Here is a 6,691-nt window from a genome sequence, read left to right as displayed (position 1 = left end):
AGACAAAACAAGACACAAACATACTGTATCAATCTCTTCCATTTTCTCGAAATTGGCCATTTTTCCTCTCGCCCCTATCTTGCCCTAGGGACGAGCAGATTTGCTCCCGTCCTATCTAAGGACGGGCAGCTTATTTTTTTTTTTTTTTTTTTGTCACTTACCCCCGAGTGTCCCGGGGCTCCCCGTACGGGCCACCATCTGCTGCAGTCCGGCTGCAGCAAAATAACCGGGGGGGTGACGAACAACTTGTGTAGATTGATACAGCAGGAGTGGAAGCCGTTTATTGTAGGACAGGAGCAGTATTTATACATTCCACACAGCTTATCTAATTAGCATAAACTAGATACAGCAGTCAACCAATCAGGAATCTCCACACTTAATGGCTCGCTGGCGTTACTTCACAAACCACTCCCTCTGGCATTTTGCCAGGCACCATCCAGACTTGTTTACGAACTCTAACATTCCCCTGGCTAAATGCCAGGTGTTATTTTGACTTGTTTACAGACTCTAACACCCTGGGGCCTGGGGCACGCTGGGCAGGTGATCTGCGTTGAGGGGCGTCCCAGCCCATGAGGGATTTTTTTTATTAGAGCATTTTAATTATTCACAATGGTTGGGTTCATTTTGACGAAATCATACACAAGGAATTCTGTTTCCATCCCACCCCTTCCTCCTTCCCTACTCTCCTCCTCTGCTGTACTGACCTCCCTTTCAATCCTTTGTTTATTTATGTTTGATCGTATTTCTACATAGACAGAAAAGTGGAATTCCCACTGGTACATTCAGACATGCACAGGGCGTGACCTTGTTGAATCGCCCCACATCTCCTCCCCTTCCCTTCCCCCCCTCCTCCTTCTCCCACTCCACTCATCTTCCCTACATGGTCACTCTATCTGACCCCCTTCCCCTTATTTTGCTCTCACTTCCACGGAGCAGAGGAAGCCTGATGCTCTAGTCTGGAGGCTTCACTGAGCGCGATGCTCTCCATTTCCACCCATGTCCGGCAGGAGGTCACCTCATTCTCCCGCGTGGCTGAGTGAGACCCTCCTGTGTGCGTGCAGTGTCTCCCTCCCACGTGTGATTTGTGAGTCTCCTTGAACCTGAGCGCACCTCGGCCTTCGTGTGTGAACCAGTTGTTCTGTAGACTGTCCACCACGATGAGACTCAGCTTACCCACTGGCAGGAGGACCGCCAGAGGAAGCCCTTCTTGGTGCATCCCATTATGAGGCCTGTGGCGGTGAGCCATTCTGTGACAGGGCCTGGGGCAGCCACCGATTCCTTCTGTCATTAGGAGGAGATACTTTGAGACTTGATGAACATCCAGTTACCTGAACTTTGACCCACTAATTTTAGCATCTGTGGTCGACTTTTGCCTGATTCAGTTATTATTAAGACGATGGTCAGGTGATTATTTTTATTTCATCATTCCAATGTTATTAGTAATCATCTGAGAGCCCAGTTCCCAAGACACTTCCTGTCTAGTGAGGGAGACAACCTACAAGCAAACACACTGTAGTGACCTCAGTGGGAGTCCCTGGAACCAGGGAGGAGGGGAGAGATCAGGAGGCCTTCCTGGAGGAGGTGGCACCCGAAGTAAGTCTTCAAAGGAAAAACAGAAGTGGGGGAAGGAGCTGCCCTTCAGAAGGAAGAGCAAGCATGACGTGAAGCCGAGGGAGTGGCGTGGCTGGGGAGAGAGGAGAGGACACGACCCTGGCCAACCCCAGGTGTCGGGCCAAGGGGCTCTGTCCAGGCCTGTGGGCTGCCAGCGATTCAGGGGCGTGGCCAGACTGAGTTGTGCAGGTGGACAGAGCCTGGAGGCCAGTGGAATACAAAAGTAAGACCGGGAAGGGGACAGCCGCCAAGCAGGGGAAGTCCCTCTGGAGCCCGTTGGCCTGTGCAGCTGACCTCCAAAACCCTGAGGACAGGCACAGGGAGGTGGGGGGAGCCAGAGAAGCCTCTGCAGCTGTCCCAGCCTTCCTCTCAAGGACTGACCTGCCCTGGGGTCACAGAGGGGCTCCATGGGGCCCTGCCCTCAAGGAGACCACAGTCCAGAATGTTCTAACTGAGCCTCAGCCCTGTTCAGAGGTTCCTTCCCAGAGGACTTCTTGGGCTCCTCCCCAAGGAGGCAAAAGCTACTAGGCAAAGAGGCCCGGGTGGGCCTTCACTTCCCAGAGCCTGGGGTCCCCTGACTGCGTGCAAGAAGTCAAGGACACCTGCAGAACCGGCTTTCGGGTCCCACCACGTTGTTGATTGGCCCTGAGGGCAACTCTGCCCCCAGCAGCAGGGCCCTCATTTCTGCTGGTTCCAGAAATAAGCCACAGTGGACTTTGAGACCAAAGATGTGGGCGGGACAGTGGCAGGACCCAGAGAGGAAGTGGAGTGGCGAATCAGCCTGGAGGGTGGGAAGGGCTGCCGTGGGGCTTGGGCAGTCTGTGGGAGGCCAAGGTGAGTGACTTTCAGCTGACCTGCTTGGCCCGAGAGGTTCCACTGACATGGAGCCGAGCCCCGGGGCAGGCGTTCAGGGCTCGGTTCCCGGCTGGGGCTGGCCCCGAAGGCATTTCCAAAACAGCACAGTCAGTGATCGCAATTTGCCACGAGGCTGAGCTGTGCACAATCACGTGTCTGTTCCCAGCCCTCCACCCTGAGCGTCACACAGGCTCCCTTCTGGGGCATGTCGCAGTCACACCTCTGGCACAACGCAGAATCCGGGGCTGGCAGGGACATTTGAGATCAGCCAGTCCAGCCTCTCGTTTTACAGTCGGGAATGGACTCAGAGCAGCCGGGGCTGTCCAAGGTCACCGAGCCTGGAAGGGAGCAGTGAGAACAGTGGAAAAAATGAGCACATGTGCACAGGGCTCTCGGGCCCGAGCCCGCCTGCGCTCCCAGGCAGGTGGCTGCAGTGTCCACAGCTGGGAGCAGGCAGAGGGAGAGCCAGCAGGGCTGTGAGGCATGAGCAGAGCCCTGCGCACAGGGAACACTCCTTAGTCACCTAGAAGGCAGTCAAGCCCAGAAGGTGTTCAGACACCTGTCCCCCAGCCCAGGGAGATGGCAGCTCCTTCCTCTAGATCAGCACTGCCCCCAAGCAGCATGCTCAAATATCCCACTTGGCAAGGTGAGGCATGGCCATAAAGCACAAGGACAGGTCCTGTCCTCCAGCTTCCCAGCCTTTGGACAAGTAGCAAACCCCACCTGGAAAGCAAAGAGCGTCCATGATTGAAATAAGGGTCCAGCAATGGCAGCTGACAGTGTCTGGACCGACTCCCCCTCTGGAAGAAGCAAAGATCGTAGATGAAAATAATCTTAGAAAATAATGTTAAAAGCACCAATAAGTTGCCAGGACAGTGGGAACCTTGTAGGGGACAGCCCGACCTAGAGGGGGCCATGGGGCATTTCACCCCATGGTGTCTGCCAGTCCTGCAAAGCTGTGACCTCGGAGGGCAGCAGGTGAGTGGACGGAAGTCAGGGTGTCAGGAGTCAATCCGGGAATCTCTTTGGAATCAGCTGGGGACCCAAGATCCCTCAGGTTAAGTGAAGCAGGAAACTCTGACCCTCTCTTACCTTCCCTGCCAATCTAGAAGGAAGCACTCATGAGCATTAAAAGGAGTAGCAGAAAAAAGGGAAAGAAATTTGACTTGCGCGTAAGGACTGGCCCTGCAAAGCTGGAACCTGATCGTCATCACTGAGCTTCCGGATGCGCACTGGGTTTCAGATGGTCTGGACAAGAGCAGCAGATATGGACCCTTGTTAGAAGGACCCTCTACCCTTGACCTCAGGGAAGCCCACAAATACTCTTTCTAGGGTCCTGAGACTCACCAGTGATACCGGGATGAAAGGAGCCAAGGCACCGTGAGTGAGAACCAGCCTCAGAGCGCCTCCTCCTAAGCAGACTGGAGAGACTCCATTCCAAACAGCAACCGTGGAGGTGCACAAGCCGTGGGCTGAGCACAGGGTGCGGCTCTCATTCCCCCAAGAATTCCACAGGAGAGGCCACAGGCCCAGGCGGCTCATCCTGGACTTCCCCGAGCCAGGAGGGAGGTGCGGGCACACAATGGCTGGGTGGCCTGGCAGTGACTATTGGGCAGAGCGGGGGCGAGGTGTTCCCTGCCTTTGATACTGTGTAACCTCTGTGTGTGAGGGAAGGAGTCAAGGACTTGCTCTTTTTTTAAAAAAAATTTTTTTTTTTTTTTTTTAGTTTTCGGCAGACACAACATCTTTGTTTGTATGTGGTGCTGAGGATCGAACCCGGGCCGCACGCATGCCAGGCGAGCGCACTACCACTTGAGCCACATCCCCAGCCCAAGGACTTGCTCTTGATAAAAAGGGTACACATAAGAAGATCTCCCCCTGCCCCTTCCAACAGGTGGACGCAAACTGCCTTCTAAAATGCACCGGCCCTTCCCAGGTGGTGTCCTCTGGTTTTGCCTGCACCGTCCTAATCCCACTGCCCTTGGAGAGATTGCCGAAGCACTCAGACGTGACATCTGCCCCCATGAACAGCAGTTTCTGAGTTTTACATCTGTCGTGGGACTTGCCTGCGTGTGCTCATCACACAGTGCCCCACAGGGAGGGGTACTGCGTTCTGCTTAGATGCAGGCAAGACCACTTCCTGCCACCCTGGGGGCCGAGTTCCACTGGGCCTTGTGGAACAACGTCCAGGACACTGTGTCCTGCTCCTTCCTCTAGAACCCGGGCACATGAGGACAAGCAGGTGGGTAAGTGCTCTGCCTCTGAATCTGTCGCTGCTCTGCTTGAACATCTTCTTTAGCTCCCTGCTGTCTCCAGGGCAAAGTCCCAGCTCTGTTGCCTGCATTTCAAGGCCTCCCATGTGCAGGGTCCAAATTCTTGTGCAGCCACAGCCCTGGATGCCTGGGCTCCCAGGTGGACAACATGAGGCTGGTGCCATTCTTTTTTAAATTTTCTCCCCACATTTTTTATTGGTGCGTTTAGTAGTACGTAAGGGTGGACTTTGCTGTTGCATGTTCGTACGTGCACACGCGTGACAATAGAGCTGGTGCGGTTTTGCAGCAGGTCCGTTGACATCCCTCGAGGCCACATGTAGGGAAGGCTGAGGCCCTCCAAGTCTGGCGAGGGAGGCAGGCAAGGAAATGTCGCAGGAAGAAGAAGGAGGTAGGCAGGAGGTGGAGGCTAGCCAGGGATCCAGGGGTCAGTGAGGACGACTCCCAGCAGGGGTTGGGGGGAGCTGGAGGTGTCAAGGGGACAGCAGTTTAGACAGGCCAGGAAGGGTGGATGGTCAGCACAGCTCCCAACATACCCCCAAGGCCTCAAGAGGCCAGGAACACGGGATTGAAGAGGAAACGTCTATCTGCCCACAAGCGCCAGAGCCCACCTTGTTTGCTTGCCCAGAGGAACTCAGCACTGGGGTCTTGCTCGGCAGGAAAAGAGGACTCCTGCTTGGAAAGTGCCAGTCCTCGCTCCTACTGAGCACTCACCAGTTTTTTGGTTGGGTTTTAATACCTGCCATGATGCTTTCACCTGGAGAGGTAAAGTGATGGGGTCACGGTCTCCCAGACTGTTCTCCTACCAGTTACCCAACAGCCCTGCCTGCCAGGGTGTTGGCCCCTGCATTTCGAGGCCCCTGTCCTTCACTGCCCCCGTCACAGCCCCCAGAGAAACACAGACTGCCTTCACAAACCATGAGCAATCAAACTTCCTTAAGCTTCCTTCCTGCCTCCAGTCACCCCCGCGCCCCAGAAGCTCAGGCTCTAGGTAGAGGGCATGTGCTTCCCCAGGCTGAGCCCCTCAGCCCCTCACAGTGGCGTGTGAGCCAGGACTCCCATGGGTGTGACTCCTGCAGGCTTCACCGCCCACACCCTGCGCCTGGGCCTCCTTAAAGATCAAAATCAGGCGCTCACAGACTTTTCTATGCCATGCTACAAGTCTCAACACAAGCCAACGTGTTGACTTGAGAATAACTATCACAAATAAAACCAGAGGAGAGAGCTGGGCACGGAAAGATTGGAACACTGTCACGAAGCCTTCGCAACACTCCTTAGCTTATCAGTGAACAGCGCTGTCTGGACAGGGGTGGGGTGTTCGTGGGGCCTCGGGCTTTCCGCCAATATTGTTTTGAACAGAGACTGACATGGGGTGCCAATGTCTTTGTTGGGCCAAGTCAAAACAAACCAATCCCTACCAGCTATTGCTAGCACTTCATCTCAGAAGTTTTCACTAAGAAAAGGCATTTTCAACAACAATAAAAGCACATAAAGGACGTGATCTCAGGAAGAATAAGGATATTTCTTTAAAACAACCAGATGGAGCTTTCTAGAAAACTGTCTGTAATGTCGTGGTTTATACCTTGCTGCTGATCAGGAAAACTTTGTCAAAGACAGCCTTTCTCTTCCAGGGCCCTGACAGCATGGTCTAGTTCCTCATTTTAGTGAAAACCAAGACCTAGCTATGCCAGCAGAACATTCCCCCATTTGCTCAGCCACATTCACAGGGAGGCTCAGAGGGGCCTGCAGGCTCTCCTGGGCTCAAGTTCAGACGGCCTGGGCCTGCTGACACCAAAGAGCAGGCAGCTTAGGGGAAGGGAAGGTCATGTGAGGGGGCAAGGAGCAGGCACCCAGCTGGGGTCTTAGTGGCTCTGGGCGGTGAGACAGGCCAGGGAGATGGGCTCTGAAGATGGTGGGGAATGGCCAGGGTGCAGGAGGCGGGGGGGGGGGGGGGG

This window comes from Marmota marmota, unplaced genomic scaffold (genome assembly GCF_001458135.2).
Source record: "Marmota marmota marmota unplaced genomic scaffold, marMar, whole genome shotgun sequence".
Classification (NCBI taxonomy): domain Eukaryota; kingdom Metazoa; phylum Chordata; class Mammalia; order Rodentia; family Sciuridae; genus Marmota; species Marmota marmota.
Note: the sequence above shows the minus strand (reverse complement) of the source record.